Source organism: Bidens hawaiensis, unplaced genomic scaffold (assembly GCF_021521415.1).
Source record: "Bidens hawaiensis isolate Kalapana, Puna unplaced genomic scaffold, B.hawaiensis_p1.1 tig00016747_1, whole genome shotgun sequence".
NCBI lineage: Eukaryota > Viridiplantae > Streptophyta > Magnoliopsida > Asterales > Asteraceae > Bidens > Bidens hawaiensis.
Window position 1 is genome coordinate 461,694 of NW_027492537.1, and position 25,246 is coordinate 486,939.

A 25,246-nucleotide genomic window follows, 5' to 3' on the forward strand; every position below is an offset into this window, starting at 1 on the left:
TCATTAGGGATAGGATTATGGGCGACGCGAATCCACTACCGAGGAGGACAGTTGAAGACCGGGCCCGTCCGGTCGATGCTGGCGCGAGATCCAGCATTGCTCAACCAGCTATAGGAGTTCAAACGACTTGGCAGATTCCATCTAATGTTCTGAACACGATTCCTCATTCTGCTCAATTTCACGCGTTGCTCCACGAGAACCCGCATTCTCATCTCACTCGTATTACACGTATCTGCGACACGTTTCATCTTGCCGGCGTATCCGAAGACGCAATAAAACTCCGAATCTTTCCGTTCTCACTCGTTGATCATGCGAGTCTGTGGCTTGAGTCCCTCCCACAGGGATCCATTGCTACTTGGGCTGCCATGCAGACCCAATTTCTTGAAAAATACGATCCTCCGGCTAAGGCCGTTCGTTTGCGTAACCAAATTATTCTTTCCAGATGGAGGACACCAAGAGCTTCTACGAGGCGTGGGAAAGGTTCAAAAATCTACTTGCTTTATGTCCGAACCACGGCCTACAAGACTGGGCGGTTGTTGAGAAGTTCTACAACGGAGTGACGTACGCAACTCAGAGTATGCTCGACACAGCTGCAGGAGGTAACCTCCTGACAACGAAAGATACGGATGAGTGCATTGCCTTGTTTAACGGTTTAGCCATGAGTGGATACCAGCGACCACCAGTTAAGAGTACCAAAACCGTTGATTCCCTATCACGCGGCATGCATTCGATTGACACGAGCACCGCACTTGCGGCACAAGTTGAAGCGTTAGCAAAGATCGTGAAGGACTTGCAGGTGAAAAGTAAGTTGTGCGAGATCTGTAGAGGGGGACACGATACCGTTCAATGCCCCATAGGTTTCCAGGAGGAGGCGGTCGACTTCGTTAATAATCCAAACCGAAATCAACATTCTTTCAATTCTTATAATTCGGGGTGGAGAGGTAACCAAAATTCCAACTGGAGGAACGGAAATCAGTCCGGCTTCCAGCAACGTCAGAGCCTATTCCAGGATTCCGGTGAAGGACCGAGTAGTGGGGAGAAGAAGCCCACGTTAGAGGAGATGATGGCACAACAGACACAGATGCTGTCGCAACTCATGACTCGAGAGGACTCCCGTCACAAAGAAACTCAAGAGAAATTCCGGGAGCACGAGTCATTCATGAGAAATCAAGGAGCGTTAATTCAAAATCTTGAGCGTCAGATGGGAGAGATAGCAAGTCGTCTAAATGAGAGGTCGCCAGGTACATTTCCAAGTAACACTGAACAAAATCCGAAGGCGTTCGCGAACGCTGTGACGACAAGGAGCGGTGCGGGGGCACATAGCGAGCCCGTGATTCAAGAGGCGACGAGAGGAGTCGTTAACGTGCCTGCGGTAGATGTAGAGGAGCAGGTAGACGAGGAGATTCAGTTGGGGTCTCCACCGGCCAAGGTGCATCAGAGGCACATTTCCGGAAGTTCAACACAGGCCGAGAACCAACCATTACCCAGCACACCACCGAGAGTCTACAAACCTAGACTCCCATTTCCCGGGAGAGTCCGTAGGGATAGAGACGAGGAGCAAAACTCCAAATTTCTTGATCTTCTGAAGCAACTTCATCTTAATATTCCTTTCCTTGAGGCACTTACGCAAATGCCCAAATACGCAAAGTTTCTTAAGGATATTCTTTTAAACAAAGAGAAGTTAGCCGAAGTCTCTTCCATTCCTCTGAGTGCTGGTTGCTCTGCAGTCTTGCAGAGAAAGTTACCAGAAAAGATGTCCGATCCTGGGAGTTTCACAAATCCCTGCATCTTGAGTGATAATACGGTCGTCCATGCGCTGGCAGATCTTGGAGCCAGTATTAATCTCATGCCGTATTCCGTGTATCGCAAGTTGGGACTAGGCGAACCGAGGCCTACCCGTATGAGTATCCAGCTTGCTGATCGTTCTGTGAAATACCCCCGAGGGGTGGTCGAGAACATGCTTGTTCGTGTCGACAAGTTCATCTTCCCGGTGGACTTTGTCATCCTGGACATGAACGATGACGATAGTGTCCCACTCATCTTGGACCGGCCATTCCTTGCCACTGCACAAGCATTAATCGATGTCTGCGAGGGTAAATTAATCTTAAGAGTTGGGGATGAGAACGTCACCTTCGACGTTCGACAGTCACTGAAACACCCCAAGTCTGCTGATGACTCCTTATTCTTCATTGATACCATCATGTAGCATGTCGGGGAGTTTTTCAGTGAAATTTGTGGAGGATCTGCCTCCGACACCCAGATTCTCGATAGGAGATTCCGGAGATTGAAATGGTTGCCGTAACCAATCAGTCCTCAAATGACGACACCGAGTCGCATACCCCTGAATCTGGCGTGTCTGCTGAGATCGTACGAGACGATCCGATGGACCGACCTTCGGTCGAGAGTCCTCCTCTTTCCTTAGAGCTTAAGGATTTACCTTCCCACCTTGAGTATGCTTTTTTAGATAAAGAGAGGAAGCTTCCGGTTATCATTGCATCTGCGTTGACCGAGGTCGAGAAGGAGAAGTTGTTGAGGGTGCTACGAGAGCACAAGGAGGCTATTGCTTGGAAGATTATCGATATCAAGGGTATTAACCCTTCGTTCTGCACTCATAAAATCCTCATGGAGGAAAATTTCAAAACTGTCGTCCAGCCGCAACGGCGGCTTAATCCGAAAATGCAAGAGGTCGTAAAGAAGGAGATCATTAAACTCCTTGATGCGGGGATCATTTTCCCCATTTCTGATAGTGCTTGGGTGAGTCCAGTCCAAGTGGTTCCTAAAAAGGGTGGCATGACTGTCGTCACCAACGAGAGGAACGAGCTTATTCCCACGAGGACTGTGACAGGATGGCGAGTCTGCATCGACTATCGCCGACTGAATGATGCCACCAGGAAAGATCAATTTCCTCTCCCATTCATTGATCAGATGTTAGAGCGTTTAGCAGGTCAGCAGTACTACTGCTTCCTAGATGGTTTCTCCGGGTACTTCCAGGTTCCGATAGCTCCCGACGACCGGGAGAAAACCACTTTCACCTGCCCTTACGGAACGTTTGCTTACAAACGTATGCCGTTCGGACTTTGTAACGCTCCGGCCACATTCTAGAGGTGTATGGTGGCCATTTCCATGATATGATCGAGGACTCCATGGAGGTGTTCATGGACGATTTTTCCGTATTTGGGAGTTCCTTCGATCATTGTTTATCAAATCTCGAGAGGATAATGTCCCGCTGCGTTGACACCAACCTAGTCCTTAACTGGGAGAAATGTCATTTCATGGTTCGCGAGGGCATTGTTCTAGGTCATCGAATCTCAAGTGCGGGGATAGAGGTTGACCGGGCAAAGGTCGAGACCATTTCTAATCTTCCCCCGCCTACTTCTGTGAGATCAATTCGTAGCTTTCTTGGTCATGCTGGGTTCTACCGCCGGTTCATCAAAGATTTTTCTAAAATCGCGAGACCCATGACCAAACTTTTGGAGAAGGATGCTCCATTTGTTTTTTCTGAGCAGTGTATCGAGGCGTTTGATCTTCTAAAAGACAAACTAGTTAACGCCCCAATCATGGTTGCTCCCGACTGGTCGTTACCATTTGAGTTGATGTGTGACGCGAGCGACTTCGCAGTCGGAGCGGTTCTTGGACAACGGAAGGATAAACATTTCCATCCAATCTACTATGCGAGCCGGACCTTAAATGGCGCACAGGAAAGCTATACCACCACCGAAAAAGAGCTATTAGCTGTGGTGTTCGCTTTCGACAAATTTAGGTCCTATCTGGTTTTGTCCAAAACGATCGTTTATACGGATCATGCCGCTATTAGATATCTTTTTAGCTTTTAGGATGCTAAGCCTCGTCTTATCCGATGGATCCTGTTGCTTCAAGAGTTCGTTATAGAGATCCGTGATAAAAAGGGGGTCGAGAATGTGGCGGCTGATCATCTTTCACGTCTAGAGGGAGTTGATTCAGGAGATTCGGGGAGTTAGGATCGACGATCGTTTTTCGACGGAGAGTCTGATGTTCGTTACTGCACAAGAAGAAGGATTTCCATGGTTTGCTGATTTCGCGAACTATCTTGCTGACGGATACCTCCCAAAGATGCCTTACCAGCAAAAGAAGAAATTCTTTGCTGACATCAAATTTTACCTTTGGGACGATCCATATCTTTTCCGCATTGGTGCTGATCAGCTTATTAGAAGGTGTGTGGATGTCAAGGAAGGATGACAAATCTTGAGCCATTGTCATGTGGGACCGACTGGAGGTCACCACGGTGTGAATTCTACGGCAAAGAAAGTCTTTGATTCTGGTTTTTACTAGCCGTCTATCTTTAAGGATGCTCACCTGTTTGTTAAGCGTTGCGATCGTTGCCAGCATGTCGGCAACATTTATTCACGAAACGAAATGCCCCAGAATGCCATTCATGTTTGTGAGGTTTTTGATATTTGGGGTATTGATTTCATGGGACCGTTTCCATCTTCGTGTGTAAACAAATACATACTCGTGGCCGTCGATTACGTGTCAAAGTGGGTTGAGGCCAAAGCTCTACCCACCAATGATGCCCGAGTGGTAGTCCGTTTTCTAAAAAGTCTATTTGCTCATTTGGAGTCCCGAAAGCCTTGATCAGTGATCGAGGGTACTCACTTTTGCAACTCGCAGATGGAAAAGGCGTTGAAGCGTTATGGGTCACCCATCGGCTTGCGACCGCCTACCACCCACAGACTAGTGGGCAAGTAGAAGTGAGTAATCGGGGAATCAAACGTATTCTCGAGAAAACGGTTGGTTCAAATCGTCGGGATTGGTCCGACAAATTAGATGACGCTCTGTGGGCCTTCCGTACAGCCTACAAGACTCCGACTGGTTCCACACCATTTCGGATGATTTATGGGAAGGCCTGTCATCTTCCTGTTGAATTGGAAGACCGCGCTTCATGGGCCCTTCAAAGGGTTAATCTGGATTTACCCGCCGCAGAGGGTAATCATTTCCATCAATTACACGAATTAGAGGAGCTCCGGGATCACGCATATGCACAATCATTTCGGTATAAGGAGCATACGAAGGAACTGCATGACAGGAAATTGAAGGGTAATAAGCAGTTCAAGTGTGGGGATAAGGTTTTACTGTATAACTCACGATTGAGGTTATTCCCGGGAAAGTTGAAATCCCGATGGTCGGGACCGTTCACGGTCACTGAGGTTTTCCCGTATGGCACGATTGAGATACAAGATCGAAGCGGGAAGTTCAATGTGAACGGCCATAGATTGAAGCACAACATAGGAGAGCCGATAACTGATCAGACAGTCGAGGTGTTCTACCTTGACTCATTCACCGAGGAATAGGCGTGATGGATGCATCACTCGGGAGACAGCCCGAGTTGTAGAGTTTGTATTATGATTCTCTTTATTATCTATTTTTATTTGTTTTATTTTTATTTATATTTATAAAAACATAAAAATACAAAAAAAAAAAAGAAATATTTAATAAAAAAAATTAAAAATCCAAAAACACAAAAATATGTTTATTTCTTATGTTTCTGTTTTCTGTTTTGTACGCCGCTACATGCGAGCGAGTTTGAGTTGTTACAGGTATTATTATGCGCATGGTAGCTCTGATGGCGTTTTGGAGCTGGTTCACCTGAGGTTGCGGCCGCGAATGAAATGCTATACGGTCGTTCGTTCGAATCATACACAGCTGATGAAGAATCTGCATCTAAACCAGGGGAGTAACCCGTTCTCTGTTTTACCTTTTGCTTTAAGTTTTAATTTTATTTTTCACTTTTTATTTTATTTTATTTCTTTTCCTTGTTATCATCGAGGACGATTTCGTTCTAAGTGTGGGGATGGGAATTTATTTTACTTAGTTGTAGAAAAAATAATAATAAAAAAAAATTAAAAAAATAAAAAATTTTAAAAAAATAATAAAAAGTTTTCACTTGTTTTTCGTTTTCGTACGTTGTTTAAGTTGAAAAAAAATGTCCCTTGTTTTTAGCTTCTGTTGCATTAAAGTGGAGATGATGATATTTATCGGAAATCGGTTTTTCAAACTACTAATAATATGAGATAAAATAAAAGAAAACGCACTTAACTTGGGATGTGTCGGTAGGCTCAGCCTTGAAAATAAAAGGGCAAATTTGATAAAACGGTTAAACGGAAATCTTTTGTGGGTAAAGCGTTTTGTCCGTGGAAAATAAGTAATGAAAGGTCGGGCCATACTTAAGCCTCAAATTTTGGTATGAAAAAAGTGGAAGTATCATGAGTTTTTAAAAATTTGAATACGTTATCATATGATGCTTGGGTAGGTTTAACATTAGAGTATGCCGTGTAGCCTGTGATATAAATCTTAAACTGCTAGTTTAGTGTTTTACACCTCATTGGCGTATGGTTTTATAACCTTAAATCCTGTATTGATGGGATGCTTCGGGTCCGGAGACCATGGGTCTATATGCAATCTATTTAGCTGGGTATTCACAATTCCTAAGTGGGGTTGTGGATATTTAAAATAAAGCCAAAAAGCAAACCCTTATAAGTCTATAAACATGATCACAAAAAGTACGAAAGTACAAATACACTACAGACTTGATCATCCACGCTGTTAGCCATGTGGAGTCCCCTTGCTCGCGTCTCATTACCATTAAGAAACGGACCACAAGGGACACGCTACATGTAAACCCTACAGATGAATTTTGCATACTCACCTATGGTGATGGATTTGGGGTATTGCTTGATAACCCCTATAAATAATTGAACCTTAATCGTATCTAATGGCTGCTTGGTAGACTTTGATGCTTAAGCTTAGGTGGATAAACAATACCCTTGATCATCTTAACTATTCATAAATATTGAGAACAAAGTTTTAATTCTGCTAATTTTGAGGTTTAAGTCAAGTTGGGGTGGTCTGGTCCGGTAAAAGCATAAAATAAGCGGGTCTTAATTGTGTAAACCACTAAGTAATATTATTGTCGGATCTTATTTGTCCCGGTAATGATTAAGGCATGGGTTTAGGTGGACAACAATATCGATAATCGCGGCTTTTGCGTTTTTCTGAGCTTTAAAATCTAACCTATATGTTTGATTTAACTTTGATTTTCCGATTCTGATCCAACTGCATTAGACTTTTTCAAGGACGAAAAAGACTTAAGTGTGGGGATGTTTGATGTGTTATAAAACACATTTACTTTCCGTATCATTTTTATCATGTTTTAATTGCTTTTTAGTTTAATTATTAAGTTTTATGGTTTGTTTATGCTTAATATTACAAAGTTGATTGTTTACTTGATAGTTATGAAGTTTGGTGGAAAAGAGTTAAATTTGAAGAGTTTAGAGGCTTAATTGGTCAACTTTAAAACTTATAAGTCAAGGCCCGACCCAAGCCCACATCTTAGAAGCCTTTTATAATATTATATGAAGTTAATTATGGGAGAATTCAGCCATAACTCCAGCCTAAATCCCGAAATCAAAAGAACCCTAACTAGGCAGCCCTAGTTCCGATCGGACTGCAGCAGCCAAAGAAGAAGAAAAAAAAGAAAGAAAGAAAGGCGGCTGTGGAGGCTGTGGCAGCTGGAGAGGAAGAGGAACATCAAGGGGCATCTTGGTACAGCAGCTAGGCATCTTATACATCATAAATCTCAGCCATAAACCCTAAGTAATCATCTTTAAACTTTGTTTATTGTTCAAGAACCCTAACTTTGTTGAATCAGTCTTTTGCTTTGGACTGTTTTGCAAGTGATTGATAGTTTGACTTGTGATTGATTGTGTTTGAATCTTGAATGAATTTAATCATGTTTAAGTTGATGTTTGTGATGTTTTTCTTAAGTATACATGGCTGTCCAAAATCTATGTTAGGCTAAACTTGCTTGTTCTACCTAGGATAGATGATTGTTGAGTAGTTTAGACTTGTATAATGGATTGTTAATGTTCAAGACTTGAATTATTGATGTAAAGTTTAACTAAACCATAAATTAGATTGTGTGTGATGGCTGTGTTTTATTTGTTATTACTTATAATCCTCTTGCATTAGTTAATTGAATTGGTTTTGATTAATTGATTGCTTGTTAGACTCTTGACTTGGTGTTTAGGGTTTATTTGCGGGGTGTACAACCGTAGGGATAAGTGGGTAATATAATTATCTAAAATCAGTTAAAATACACATTCTTTGAGACCGAGAGGTGATAAGAAGTAATATTGTCTCGTTGCTTTTACTTGTTAGAATTATGACCGCGCGAGAGCGGGTTTTTGTCTTGTCGAGTTTGAGTGTTTATGTGCAATTAGTTGGTTTAAGTTGGGTTAAGTTAAATTGTTCCTCTATCCTTGGTGACGTTGTATTTGTCTCCATTAGGATAGTGTGTCGGTGAGACCGAGAGGAGAGTCGACATTTGAACACGTTAATAATTGTTTTTCTTATTCTTTAAAATCAATTAAAATAAGTTGGAGTTTGTTAGAGAGACTGAGAGGTAATTTGACTTTCTTAAACAAGTTTTAGTTGTGTCATCTTTTATAACCGGTGTCGTGAATGTTTTCAATCCGTTATCTTGTTATTTCTGTCAACATGATTCATTCCTAGGTAGACGTCTTTATTCATTGAATTTAAACCAAAGTTTTCAAAGTTTTGTCAAAAGTTTTCATTCAGTTAAGTTAAGTAGTTAAATTAAATTCTAAAATAAATCAATTAAATATTTTGGTGAGTCTTGGTTAGAGTTTAGTAATTATAAACGTTTTCACGTGTCTTCGAGTTCGATATCCAGACTTTCCTTATCTGTGCTATACGCGACCGGTACACTTGCCGTTTGTGTGAACTAGGATAGATTGTTTGGTTTTTAAAGCTTAGTTGCGACTTGTGTTTTATTTATATATATATTTTCGCACATCATAAGGTAATAAGGATCACAACGCAATACTTATCGTCAATTTATATGACCATTGCATAGGTCTTTTAATCGATTATGTATGCCGGTTTAACTTATAAAACGAAAATCCTTAAAACCTTAGTTATACTCAGATTTAATCAATTTAGTTAGATTGGGTTAGCTATCGATGTGTTTCCGAGTTGATTTATGCTTATTGCAGATCATTGTATCGTCTTACATGGTTCAATTAATTCTGGTATTGCATGTTTGACTTTCAAGTTCATCTCAATTTTGACTTTGACATCTAATTAGTCAAAATTGTGAATTATCGGTGACGATTACATTCGTTCTTTAATTTTTTATTCCTTCGACGGTGATTCGTTATGTCTAGTTCGTGCTCTCTCATTGATAACGAATTAAAAAATTCGTTATAGCGAAGTACCTAGTTCGTTATAACGAATCAGAAAGACTAACGAATTATACTTTATTTTGAAATCTTAAAACAAAAATTTATAAAACATTTATATTATTTGTTTTTCGTTTTACTAAATCTCAGGTTTTATGTATTCTCAGTTATGGCAGAAGAAGTTGTTCAAGATATCCCCGCTGCTGAGCAACAACCGGTACAACAACAACAAGAGCCGGAACCGCCATTGTTGTCATTTGACAAAAAGCATAACATCTGTGCTTTTGTCGGGAATAACTTTGCTGATAAAGATTTGTTTCAAGATATGCTAGCTTTTATACGTCGCTCTTGTATAAGCTATGCCGTCACAGCAAACCCGGAGATCCGTTTTAGTCTTGTACGTCCATTTTGGAATTCTGCTCGATATGTTGAGTCTGAAAATCATATCGTTGCTGATGTGAACAAGAGTGTTAGTGCACGGTTTTGGTGTCCGTAGCGATCGAATAAGTTATAGATAGTCTAGAATGTATATTTAATGTAAATGGCCCATTCGCTATGGATTGTATAGCGAATGAGGCCCATTCGTTAGTTATCTAGACTAGTTCATTAAGGTATAAGCCCATTCGTTATGGAAGCATAACGAATGAGGGCTAGTTCGTTAAGGTATTACCATTCGTTATGGAAGCATAACGAATGGAGTCTAATTCGTTATGAAGGTATAACGAACTAGACGTAACTTAACGAACTAGAGCATACGGCTTATAAATATGCATATCCGTGCTCATAATTAGTGTATATATTTAGAGATCTAAGTTATAGTAATTATGCTCTCCATAAGTTATTTCCATCCACCATAATGTATTCACTCTAATTATCAATAAAGTATCCATTTAACATATTAATCGTTCTTGTATTTATCGATGTATTGACGCGGCTAGATCCTTGGTAGGTTTACTCAATTGGTATCAGAGTAGACGGCTGCTCTCGGTGCATCAATTAAGGTATTGAATCTGGTTATTTTCGTGTTCTTCAAGTTTGGAACTGATTTGATCAGATTTGAGGTTTATTTATGGATGATTTATGGAATTGATGGTGAATTCGTGTTAGTTAAGGGAAGACGATGCTTCTTGTGTAATTTGGTATTAAGTTAAGGTATATTGACGAATTTGCCATGGAAGAGCATGGTTATAGTTTGATTCTGTTTATGATGATTCAGTGGTTGTTAAGTTATTTGGATGTTAGATTCGTGTTCAGGATGAAAAACCGAGTGTTCGGTGTGATTTTGGTGGTTAATTATGGTTTTTTGAGGATTTCACCATGGATGAAGCATCAAATATCCAGATTCTGGCTAGATCTGGGTTTTTCCGGCCACATAACTGATTTTTCCGGTCAAATGTGCTTTTCCGGTGATATGTTACAGATCCAACAACCTGATTCGTTAAGTTACGGTAGCAATTCGTTATGGAAACTTAACGAAATGGAAAATTTAACGATTTAAGGCAATTCGTTAAGTTATTTCGTTAAGTAAAGGCAACGAATTAAGGTAATTCGTTAAGGTAAATGTAACGAATTAAGGTGATTCGTGAAGCTAATCCGTTAAGTTAATGATAACGAATTAAGGCAATTCGTTAACTTACTTCGCCATGGTAATTCGTTAAGGTATTGGTAACGAATTAAGAAGATTCGTTAAGTTACTTCGTTAAGGTATTGGTAACGAATTAAGGCAATTTGTTAAGTTACTTCGTTAAGTTAAAGGTAACGAATTAAGGCAATTCGTTAAGTTAATTCGTGTATGACGAAGTGTGGGAATCTTAACGAATGGGAGGCCATTCGTGTAAGTGTTATAACGAATTAAGACTGGAAAGCACGAACTAGATTAACGAATGGAGAGTACGAACTAAGTTAACGAATGAGGTGGATATTTATAACGAATTGAGAGGCAATTCGTTAAAAAAAAATTACTTTTGCGAATTTTTTCCTGAATGCTCCTCGTAAGTGAAATTTCATTCTTGAAAATTTTGGCGATAATATTTTTTTTTCGAGAATTTTCGGTGAATTTTTGGCGGGAAAATCGGTAAAAATTTTCTTAATCGAAATTTTTCTGGGATGTTCCTAATGTATTGGGTACTCTTCTCTCAAATGTTGGTAATATATTTTCTGGCTGACTTTTTACGCGTTTCATTTGGCCGAGGGGGAGCCCGCAAGGAATTTAAGGAGGAGTTTGGTTTGTGAACTTTGATGATTATTCAAGACCTTGTTGATTTGTTAAGAAAAGGGGGAGATAAAAACATTCATATGAGTTTATTTGACTTGTATCTTCCTACATTTGCAAGGTTTCTTGAAAAATTACTGCAATTCGGGTGGTAATTCATGATTGCAAAGCTACGTTTGACTGAGTTCAAGACTGCAATTGTTTTTTCGATTGGTGATTGATTTGCTCGAGATTGAAACCTGATTATGTGGGATACGAGTGTCTGTTCGTTTACCTCTTTTTGCGGATTACTTCTGTTGCGGGGGACGATTCTCGAACGGGTTGATATTATTGAAGAATATACGAGTCTTGTCATTAGATTGAAAAAATTGATCATTTGGGGTTTATTAATGGAGGTTGGAACTCTAAATCATATGCCCAAACATTAGTGCATCTTTGCGAATGAGATTTGGAAGAGCTTCAAAGAGTAATTTGGGATACACGTTATCAAGAGAGGGAAAATCGAAGTGAAAGATGTTGAATGATCGGGTATTTCATGAAGATGTGTGACGAGGTTAAACGTAAAGATATGTTTTCTTTACCGGTGCTGACGGATAGCTGATGACTTGTTGCTGATTGTTGAAAGATTGAACCATATCATACGCCAATGGATGATCGAGATGATCTCCAAGAGTTGCTCACTTTGAGGGGGTGATCTGATATGAGAAGCTTCAAGTTATTAGTTTGCTGAAAAGATTTAAAGATTGTATGTTTGCACAAGCTCGAAAATCATCAGTCAAGGGGGTGTCTGTTAGTGCGCGGTTTTGTGACTGGTGATTTACAGTTAACGTATTCAAGATTAAAGTATTCGATAGCTACGGAAAAAGGGGTGTCTGTTAGTGCACGGTTTTGGCGTCCGTAGCGATCGAATAAGTTATAGGCCGCCTAGTCTTTGTATTTAATGTATATTTATTGTGAATTGGGCTTTGGCCTATAAATAGTTAGATTATGTTCATAATTAATAGAGAGAGCTAGTGTATATAGTTTAAATTATTCTCTCCACAACTTTTATACACTATAATGTATTCATCCCATATTTATCAATAAAATATGTATTTAAAGTATTAATCGTTCTTGTGTTTATCGATGTATCGACGCGGCTAGATTCTTGGTAGGTTCACTCAAAGAGGCCGGTTTTTATTTCAACCGAGGTGATTTGAAGAGTGTTGAGGTTTGGTGATAACATGTACAACCCATATGAATTCGATAAAGGGTTGATCCGAGGGTTATTTCGTCGTGTGTTTTATAATGGCGACCTTGAAAGTTCGATGTACAACAAGGCATGCTTGTGTCCCACATATAAGTATTTATTACACGTGCTTATCCACAGCCTTGGAGGTCGTAAAAGTGGATACGACGAGTGCCGGATCATGTTACAATCGGCATTCGTCGCCTTGAATTTGAATAAACCGTTCAACTTCTCGGAGATGATCTTCTCTGATCTTAAGGAAAATTTTTTAGTCAAAAATCGACGACACAAATTCCTTATGTATCCACGATTTATCCAGTTGTTCATTCAGGATGCTATTCCTGATTTGGAGGTTAATTCGAATCTTCGCAATGACGTGCTGAAGTTGGAGCATATGACTGCTGAAACATTGAAGAGAATGAAGCAGTATCGTCAGGAAACGCCGAGGATCAAATGTTTGATTGGTCATATCTCAAATCCGGAGTATGTATTTCCTTATAATGATCGTTGGATCCACGATGATTCTGATTCCGAACGTGAAGAGGGTCCAGGTGGGAACGATGGAGGTGATGTGGATATGATGGTGGAGATGGTGGTCAAGGTGGTGACCAACGACGTGTTGAGGTGGTAGCGGCAAGTTCATCTGCTGCACAACGTAAACGAAAGGGTAAAGAGCTAGCATCTGAGCAACCGCCCAAACGTCGTGTGGTTCATGGCTCTGGGGTTGAGATAGGTCAACATAGGGATGGCAATGGGTCGGGTTTGGGTCGGGTTTAGGTATTCCCAAACCTATACCCGGTTATGAAAGTCCATCCCAAACCCGTACCAAACCCGTCGGGTTTTAATCGGGTAATTACCCGTCGGGTTTCGGGTTTTCCCATCGGGTTTCGGGTCTTTTATCGGGTTTTGATTAAATACCCGTCAGGTATACCCGGCTCAAAACCTGCTAGGTTTGTACCGGGTTTTGACAAAATATAAGTAATCGATTACAAAGATGGTTACCATAAAGATAAAATGTCACAAATAATTGACATAATCAAGTTTTAACAAATAATATATTTGGAATATAGTATATATATAATATAATAAGTTATATCGAGTACATCGGGTATATAATCGGGTAAATAAGTTTATGTTATCAGGTAATCGGGTCGGGTAATCGGGTATATTGAAAATCCCAAACCCGTCCCAAACCCGCGAAAAATTTCAAAACTAATCCCAAACCCTAATGGTTCGGGTATTACTCGTCCCATTTAAGTCGGGTTTCGGGTTTTCCCATCGGGTTCGGGTTTCATTGTCATCCCTAGGTCAACGTGAGCCTAGGTCGTCTGATATTCAAAGCCCCTCGGTACCGCTTACCCACTAGCACCCCAGAGTTTACATTGACGACTACATTGCTGTCTGATCCGAGGCTTGTATGATTCCTCAATCGATATCAACATACCGATGAGCTTATATAAGTTGATATCATCTCCGTATTTGAGGTTTTAGAAATTAGGTAAAATAAATTAAATAGACACCATAAGTTTGGATGAGTAGTTTTTGGGAAAAACAACTACATTGGTTTATTAAGTTCGGAATAACACGAAACCGACACCGGGGTAACGATCGTCAATAATTTATTAACGAAAATAATAAGTTAACGAGATAAATTTAAGTCGAGAACAGTATAAGAATAAGTATTTTGACGACATGTATTTGGGAAATACAACATCATTCGAAGTAGCAGGATCGTTGGAGCGAGAAACCGAAACGCAATCGAAAAACTCGTTTAAAACCGGCACATATATAAGTGGGCCTGCCCTCACTTTACATTCACTTCAACATCATAATTCTGCATTTTAGAGAGAGAAAGTTAGAGAGAGGTTAAAGGATTCTGGCAAGGTGGCCGGCGGCCGATGGTGGTCGGTGGTGGTCCGCACAGTGGTCCGGTGGCGGCCGAAGCCCGTCTTCTACCCAAAACCATTTTACGACGTACCGAATGCGATGGTAAGCTCTGTTTGTCCTAAATCTGAGCTTAAGTTCGTTAAAACTCGTTTTAAAATCTAGACATGTTGCATTAGTTTTGCAAGTCCGCAAAAATCGGTCTATAACTAAGGATCTAACGGTCCGATCATCTTGATATTTTTACAGAGGGTTCATAACCCGTACATTATCATTTTGAACTGTGGAGATGAAGATCGAAGTTGCTTAAGCTGGGTTTCTAAACCCGTTTTAGTGTTCAGCTCGCTGGGCGATTTTTGAAAACACAACTCTGAGGAAATGTAGATTCCCGGAGATCTGACCATTGGATCTAGCTGAAATATTCGGTGAATCTTCCTAACATATATATTTTTGTTTCCACTTAAAGGATCGATGATCAGATGTTTAGATGGTGAGTTATAAGCTTCGTAAGTTACTGGTCAGATTATAGAACTAAAATAGTTTCATAAAATGAGTTGCATGTAGGTTTTGAGGTGTCGTACACCGAGACCGGAGAAACGTTCGTGACGCAAAAACGAACGCGTTGATATATCCGGATCGCATTGCATGCGGGTTTTGAGTAGATTTCTAGACTCGAACCATACACGAGGAGGTATATCTTTTATATATTTAAGCGTTGGAAAAGATAGCTAACGAGAGATTAATATAAAAATTGTTATCGGAAATGATATCGGAAATAACTTGGATAATGAAAATCTTATTAATAATTATTAGAAAACCGTTAGTTAGTATCGTGTTTTAAAAACGGTACAATAGAGACTTGGACGATTTCATGTAAATTTATGATATAAAGATATATATACATATATACAAGATATTTGGACAGAAATATTTTATTTAGATAATCGGTTACAAAAAGATTATTTTATTTTACAATAAATATATATACTTTTTTTTAAATAACGTCCATGTTTAGTTTCAAGAATTTAGTTCTACAACGATTGTTTGAACTAAGTTGTTTATAATTATATAACACTTTGAAACATTCAATTCGGTTACCATTTTTTAAAACAATAAAAGTTAATAATTTAATAATTTCAATTATTATAAATGAAACACGTGAGGATAAATGAGTTAAGTTAGAGTACGTTCTTATTTGTATATGTGTTTATGTGTTAATATATTTTGTATTAAACATAGGAATCTAGTTATCATTGGATGACTATTATTAAGATCTTGCATCAACTGGTTGTCTGTCATCTCGCATGTGTTAATTGTGCCGAAACAAATGTAAGTTTCTCAGATATCCTCACCATTTTTGTCACACCCTCAAAATCCACTAACAGAGTTTTACCGTCAGAGGGTGTGAACTAACAGGATCGGAATCATTAGTTATAATCAAACACCATATTTAAAGTTTTCAAAACCAACAAGACATCAAGTCTTAAATGATATGCGGAAGCGTAAATTGTAAACCAAAAAGTTGCGCCACACAGGACGACTTAAAACCCAAGTTATCAAGATAAAAATTAAAAGAAGTTTTTAATTAAAGCAATGGTGTTTAGCGAATGCACGTCCTATACCGCGCGCCCGCCTCGGCTACCTGAGAATAACATACTAAAAGTGTCAACACAGGGTTGGTGAGTTCACAAGTTTATACAAATAAAGCGTTTGCGTTTTATCGTTACCATATAGTGTTAAGTCAATTATATATCAATAGGTAGCTAACCTATCAAGCATGCATTACTAAGTGTTTGACACCGAAACTGACTGTTTATCAATTGCCTTGCCACCATGTCAACCACGACCATGGTAATGTGTTAGCCAAGATTACACCCACTCGATCAACAGTCGAGTTTAGAGTTGGGTGGGGTTTGTCAAACCCAGTTGTACTACTCAACAGTGACTCGCTATTATCCAAACATTAACCGTTTCGATGTTGTGAAGGACTTTAGTTGGTTTGTTTGCCACTTAGCCTTACAAGTGATATATAAAGAATAAAAAATCTAAAGCGTGGAGTATGTTATCTCCCCCTAATAAAAGCGTTTAAGAAGAGAGTAAAAGGGGTCGTGAAACTCACTGTTTGCGAAGATAACAAAAAGATCCGAGAAAGGTGTACGTCACAGAAAATCCTCACTAGTGCTCTAAAAAAAACGAGATTTTCTAAGTGTTTGAACTACGAGTGAGTCCCTAGACTCGTCACATAAAACTTATGCATGAGATGTATTCGTGTTAATTTGTGAAACAGGTGTGACTCGACAAACACGTTGGTGATTAGTTACATGTGTGAACAAGTATTAAGTGTTAAGTGTTACCATTGTTATATTACTAGCAACTATCCCTCACAAGGGCAAATAAGTCATAACATAGCAAACATTGATCAACAAATCACTTTTTCATGTTAACTTACACAATTTAGCAGCTAATTTATCAAGACAGATTTTAACCCGACAAGATTACTCTATTACATAAATCCTAACATGTCAATAAAATCACCAAAATTCATCACAGAAGCACAAGTGACTTAGGTTTCTAGAAATATATTTATTATATTTTTATCACATATGGTTTTCTCACAATGATCAAAACATCACAGTAAACACACAACAGTCATTATCATGCGCAACAGAATGTTATTTGTTATTCCCGTTACATGGAAAATCCAATTAATGCAAGACCAATTGGTTTAATTTCTAACTCAAAATATTAACTTTCAGAAGTGGAACCAACCCCATTGGTATTTTCGTTTATCGGATATCTTAATCGCAAAACAGTCTACCAGCAGGCTTCCCGAATCAGACTTGCACAACAAATTTGTAAAATAATAAAAACTAACTTTTACTCGTCCAAAAATTTCAAACTTAGATTTTTTAGAAACTAGACTCGAACTACTACATCATAGAATCAATAATCATGTCCAAATACAATATTAACATCAAGTTACAGCCGTTTAAACACGAATTCAAGAATTTGTCCAGCATCAGTTTTCATCAAAACTCAACATACAATTAACCAATGAACTAATAATCATGAATGTAACCCTAATTCATCAACAAAAAACATATTTAGCACTTAGGGTTTATGATTACAGGTTTAATCATGCAATTAATTGATAGAATAGATTAGATATGGTGTTTATATTACCTAGTTAGCTTATTGGATCTTCAATCCAAGCTTGAATAATACTTGTATGTGTGTGTGGTGTGCTTGCGGTCGACAAGATGAGAGGGGGGAGGGGGCAGCCGTCGATCAAGAGGGAGGGAGGGAGAAAGGTTTAGGGTTTGATAATAAGTTGTTTATATAATTAGTTATGTTACACATAACTCCCTATCCTTTTAGTTATCCAATTTCTAGCACAAGTTAGTTTATTTTCCACATGAATTAACATTATGCAAGTAAACACCAAGTAGCACATAAACGTAACACATAATTATCAACTTCTTTATGATACTTATCGTTTGTTCACCAACGGTTTGAGTCGACTTGTGTGTGTTTCGGTGAAACTCCGAAAGACTACTTGTGTAATGATTGTCATGCGTCATTTAAACCCTAATTAAATGTAATGAGATATGCGTTAAATGGAATGACATAGTTCGTGTGATCTTGAGTTTGAATTAACGGAGTTCGGATTAACGGAGTTAACCTGAAATTGACGAGTGTCACATCATTCCCATGTTGAAAGAATTTTCGTCCCAAAAATTTGTGTCAAGTCGCGATGGGCGTCTGAAAAAGGAAAAAATTTTCAGTTTGTCACATCATCCCCCCTGTAGAAAGAAATTTCGTCCTGAAATTTAATTCATACCTCTGGTGTATTTTGACGTTTTGTCGGCTTTCGCGGTTTTCGGTGCTTGGTTAGCCCTTCGAAAAGTTGAGGATACTTTGTCATCATTTGATCCTCGCGTTCCCACGTGAACTATAGTCCACGTCTCGAGTTCCAACGAACTTTAACGATGGGAATCTTGCTGTGTTTGAGTGTTTTGGTTTCCCAATCCAAAACTTCGACTGGTTCTTCGATGAAGCGTAACTGTTCATCAACTTGCAACTCGCCCAAAGGAACTGCTTGTGTTTCGTCAGAAAGGCATTTCTTCAAGTTGGATACATGGAAAACATTGTGTATGCCACTGAGTTTCGTTGGTAAGTCCAATCGGTACGCTACCGGACCAATACGTTCAATAATCCGGTACGGGCCAACGTATCGTGGGTTGAGTTTGTTTCGCTTTCCAAAGCGAACTACACCTTTCCAAGGTGAGACTTTCAGTAAAACCTTGTCATCCACTTGGAATTCCAGAGGTTTTCGGCGCTTGTCGGCGTAATTCTTTTGGCGATCTCATGCTGCTGCCATGCGATTTCGAATTTGGACAATCTTTTCTGAGGATTCGAGCACTAATTCGGGACCAGTGATTTGGCTGTCACCTACTTCTGCCCAGCAAAGAGGCGATCAAACGGCGCTGCTTTAATGCTTGCGTGGTAGCTATTATTATACGAAAACTCTACCAGGGGCAAGTGGGGTTCCCAACTTTTTCTGAAATCCAACACGCATGCACGCAACATGTCTTCTAAGGTTTGAATGGTGTGTTCACTTTGCCCATCCATTTGAGGGTGGTATGCTGTGCTCATATCAAGGCGGGTGCCTAGTGCGCCCTGTAGTGACTTCCAAAAGTGCGAAGTGAAATGAGAATCTCGATCAGATATGATTGAGACAGGCACTCCGTGTCTAGACACTACTTCTTTCATGTAGATGTGAGTCAGTATTTCCATTTTTTCCGATTCCTTGATTGTAAGAAATGCGCAGACTTATTCAACCAGTCAACGATCACCCAGATGGTATCGCATCCCATCGGTGTTTTGGGTAATCCTGTGATGAAATCCATGGAAATGTGTTCCCATTTCCACGTTGGGAGTTCTGGTTGTTGTAATAGACCAGATGGTACTGATATCCTACCTTGACCCTTGCACAAGTCAAACATTTGCTCACGTAGGTGGCAATGTCGGCTTTCATGTTTGGCCACAAGTAAAGTGCCTTTAGGTCATGGTACATTTTATCTGAGCCAGGGTGAATGGAATATCGGGATTTGTGTGCTTCGTCCATCACCAGATTTCTCAAGTCTCCGTGTCGAGGGACCCAAATCCCGTTTTTTGAAATATCGGACCCCGTCCGATTTGGTTTCAAGCTGCTTATCCATGCCCCGCATGAGTTCTGGTGGGAGGTTACCGTCTTTCAAAGCTTCAAGTTGAGCATCACGAATCTGATCAGGTAAGTTGGCATGAATCATGAGTTGTAATGCTCGCACTCGTCTAGGCTTATCAGTTTCTTTTCTGCTAAGAGCATCGTCTACTACATTGGCCTTACCAGGGTGGTACTTTATGGCACAGTCACAATCCTTAAGTAGCTCGACCCAACGACGCTGTCGCATGTTCAACTCCTTTTGATCGTAGATATGTTGGAGACTCATGTGGCCGGTGTAAATGGTGAATCTGGTACCGTACAAGTAATGTCTCCATATCTTAAGAGCAAACACCACAACTCCGACTTCCAAGTCATGGGTCGTATAGTTCTTCTCGTGGATCCATAGTTGTCTAGAGGCATAGGCTATAACCTTCTCGAGTTGCATTAACACACAACCGAAACCCTGTATCGATGCGTCACAATGTACACCGTTCCCTCGGGGAGGGCTAAGATAGGTGCGCTACAGAGTTTGGTTTTCAACAGTTGGAAGGCAGACTCCTGCGCATCACCCCAATTGTACTTAGTACCCTTGTGTGTCAATGCGGTGAGGGGTTGAGCAGTCTTTGAAAATCCTTCAATGAAACGTCGGTAGTAGCCAGCCAATCCTAGGAATTGTCGCACCTCAGTCGGAGTCTTAGGTGCTTCCCAATTTTTTATGGCCTCTACCTTGCCGGGATCGACATGGATACCACTCTCATTGATCACATGTCCTAAGAAGTGAACCTTGCGAAGCCAAAATTCGTATTTCGAAAGCTTTGCATACAATTGATCATTCTTTAGCAATTCTATGATTAACCTCAGGTGTCCTTCATGGTCGGTCTTGTTCTTGGAGTAGACAAGGATATCATCTATGAAAACGATAACAAACTAGTCGAGGGGTACACTTTGCATACTCGGTTCATGATGTCCATGAATACAGCTGGTGCGTTGGTTAAGCCAAAAAGCATAACCGAAAACTCATAGTGACCGTACCGGGTTCTGAATGCCGTCTTTGAAATGTCTTCTTCGCGCACTTTCAATTGATGGTAACCAGATCTCAGATCGATTTTCGAGTAGTAACTCGATCCTTGAAGCTGGTCGAAAAGATCATCAATTCGGGGTAGGGGATAACGGTTCTTGACTGTCACTTTGTTCAACTCTCGGTATTCGATGCACATGCGGAAAGTCCCGTCCTTTTTCGGACAAATCCTATTAATGCAAGACCAATTGGGTTAGATTTTCTAACTCAAAATATTAACTTCCAGAAGTGGAACCAACCCCATTGGTCTTTCCGTTTATCAGATATCTTAATCGCAAAACAGTCTACCAACAGTCTTCCCGAATCAGACTTGCACAACAGATTTGTAAAATAATAAAAACTAACTTTTACTCGTCCAAAAATTTCAAACTCGACTTTTTAGAGACTAGACTCGAACTACTACATCATAGAATCAATAATCACGTCCAAATACAATATTAACATCGAGTTACAGCCATTTAAACACGAATTCAAGAATATGTCCAACATCAGTTTTCATCAAAACTCAACATACAATTAACTTATGAACTAACAATCATGCATGTAACCCTAATTCATCAAAAAACAACATATTTAGCACTTAGGGTTTATGATTACAGGTTTAATCATGCAATTAATTGATAGAATAGATTAGATATGGTGTTTATATTACCTAGTTTGCTTTTTGGATCTTCAATCCAAGCTTGAATAATACTTGTATGTGTGTGTGATGTGTGCTTGCGGTCGACAAGAGGAGAGGGGGGAGGGGGCAACCGTCGATCAAGAGGGAAGGAGGGAGAAAGGGTTAGGGTATGATAATAAGTTGTTTATATAATTAGTTATGTTACACAAAACTCCCTAACCTTTTAGTTATCCAATTTCTAGCACAAGTTAGTTTATTTTCCACATGAATTAACATTATGAAAGTAAACACCAAGTAGCACATAAACGTAACACATAATTATCAACTTCTTTATGATACTTATCATTTGTTCACCAACGGTTTGAGTCGACTTGTGTGTGTTTCGGTGAAACTTCGAAAGACTACTTGTGTAATGATTGTCATGCGTCATTTAAACCCTAATTAAATGTAATGAGATATGCATTAACTGGAATGACGTAGTTCGTGTGATCTTGAGTTTGAATAAACGGAGTTCGGATTAACGGAGTTAACCTGAAATTGACGAGTGTCACAATTTTAAATGTTTTAAATGATTTATAAATGTTTTTTTTTTGGGGGGGGGGGGGAGAAACACATTTGTGTCAAAACACATTTTTATCTTAACAATTGTGATATTGTAATGACTTTAAATTTGAACAACGTTGGCTTACGTGGTCGGGCTAACTAGAACAAATATCGAGAGAATTAGTGATTACCTCAGTCTTATAATCATTAACTATAAAAAGGCATAGAAATATTGATAGATCTATCGGGTGACGCTCTGTCTGCCGACCAGTCGCGCTGGTTAAATGTTGGGGGCAAATATTTTGAATTATTGTACGCTTTGATTATAGGTTTAATAGCATTACATTTGTTATATTTCCTTGCTAGTCTATAACTATCACAAATTGTTGAAGAATAAAATGTTATATTTTGAGAACTATCACTGTGAGACGAAAGGTGTCCATTTGGTTTGTCGTTGACGCGACTATATGATTTTTAAAACAACTTTCGTGTAAGTTGGCCTTGGTGGAGTGGAGTCAAGGTAAAACATTAACTTTGATTTAGTATGGACAAAGAAGTTTTGAGATAAATAAAGTGGTATTTTGTGAAATTATTGGCTTTGTATTAACAAAGAAAAATTGTGTTAAAATGACAATTTCGTTAAGCGAAATGGGTCTAATGGATTTCGTGGGACAAAGACTGGTTTCGATGTGACTTTTTCTTTCATGTCAATAAGGACGAATAAATATTTTACCAATATTTTCACAAATGAATTTTGCTTTTAAATATTTTTACGACTGAAAGTCGTTAATGCTATTTTTGCTATTTAAACAATCGTTAACTTCGGTCCATATGGGCGGAGTGGTATTTATGAAACCAAGAAAAGCTTTGTTTCCAAATGTAAGTTTTTGACATTGAGAACTCACCAACCATTGTGTTGACATGTATTTTAAACGTGTTTTTCAGGTAAATGAAAAGCGGATGCTTCGTGGAGATGATGTGGGAAAACAGGTGTAATACATGAATGTTGGACTTGTATTTTAAATAAATCGTGTACTCTGACACGTGCGATTTATGATATTTTATAAAAAATAAAAGTCCAACTTGTACGTGAATATGGTGTGCTTAAATACTGATGGCTAAATGGCATCTGTCACCGCCCAAATTAGTTGACTAAGTCTTCCACTGTTAAGTTAAGGTTTTTGGGGTGTGCCAGAAGTTGGTATCAGAGCCAATGGTTATAGCGAACTAGAAACTTTTAAGAAATTTTCTAGACTATAACCCAGTATTTAGAACAAACGTTTTCCCACTTCACGAAGCTGAAAGATTTTATAAACAAATTTTTCAGTAGAAATGAAATAGAAAATGGTGCATTTAATTTGTTTATGAATAATGTGAAATTTAATTGATAAATTTCTATATATTGTTTAAAATATTAATGTTATTAGGATTACCTTGTACGGATTATGCTACAAACGTCTTATTCACACACTATAAATGAAATGTACATCGTTAATAATGAGTCGGGAGACCGCCTTCACCTACCTCTGTTATGCTGGAAATCGTGCACGCACGTCTATAACTTATTCCCCTACTAGCTTTAGGCTACATGTCATCTTTCTACACATGTCAATTTGCATTTGTTATTATTAGCTAACCTATGGCTAACTCATGTAATAAGTGGATTGGGGATGACAATGTGACCTTACCTCTACCGATTCTCGAGATTTCGTAACCCAGTCGTGGGTGCTATAGTTGTTTCGGTTCAAGTGTTAGAACTATGGATGGAGTACTTGGACCTCCAATAATTTTTTCTTGTTGATCTAGATAGGCATTGCATGCCTTGGATATTTTGGTATGGAAAATTTAAAAACTTGTGATTTGTGCTGATGCGTATTCACACCTATTTTAGTAGTTATTTTATTAAATTTTAAACAAGTATTATAATTTTCCAAGTTAAAATGTCACAATGATACTTTGGCTGATTTATTGATTATTGTGCGAATTGATTATTCTCTATATTTAGTCACCCAAATATAATAATTAATAATGAATGTTTTTTTATCTATGTTATCCGAGAATAACATAAACGACAATATGCCACTGAAAACAAGAAATAATTTTAATAGTAGAAGATATGGATTACCGACATACTCTGAAGGATTATCTCAACTAATCTCTCGACACATTAACACTGTTTTAGAATAATGAAAAAGCCAATGCTAAATATATCAGTATAAATATTCCAAATGTGGCATGAAGACTTGGTCAACTCTGGTGTACACGGGTCACACAAAATAACGTCCTTGTATGGATTCTAAGAATTGAATTTGTGGATTATATGATTAGTACTTAATACATGTATCTCTGTGTAAACTTGTGATACCTATAATTATGACCCACAATAGGAGAATACTAGAATGATCCTGTAAGGTAAATTGACAATTACACTTGATATCACGTAATTGTGAATTTACAGGTACGAGAGAATTCTAGGAAATTCTATTGTGATGACCTATGAGTATAATATGATAATTAATTACTATTGACGAAGCCATTGTAATCATCAAGTCCCATTCATTCATATAATGTTGTGCTAAAACAAAAGTGGATTCTCTAATCAGGAGTTCTTTGAGACAATAATCTAGTTTAAGATTTTTGTGAGCCCTTTCCTTAAATCCCCATTGATCACTCCATCATATTTGAGCTTGGTCATTTGTATTTTGCGATGGGCCTTGCACCATCATCGCATTCATACGTCTTGACTATATTGATTTCTTGTAGTCATACGTGTTGGTTCTTATTCCTAAAACAAGTTATCCTCCGTATCTAAAATCTCTATGATCATGTCATTAGGATAACTTATGTACAAATTCTTTTGCAAATTTGGGATATTTTACAGTTGACTCAAGTAGATACATCAAAGGGTTTTGGGCATAAAGGACAATACCATATCTTTGTTAGAAAAACTGTCTCATTTGGAATTTAGGCGTGAGTAGGACATTCCTATTTGTTATACCCAAGATTGAAACCGCACTTGAATGATTTAGTTCCTTGCGAAATCATAATGACTACTTCACTTAATATCCCAATCTGACACTTCCCTTATGCGCCTCTTGTATAATAAGCAACGTTATCTTTATATATGTGTGATACCTAAGTGTGGTGTAAAGACTAAACTAAAGACAAGTCGGCATCGTAGCTCTTGTAAAAACTCTAATACACCCATTATAAACATGTGACCTCAAATCTATATAT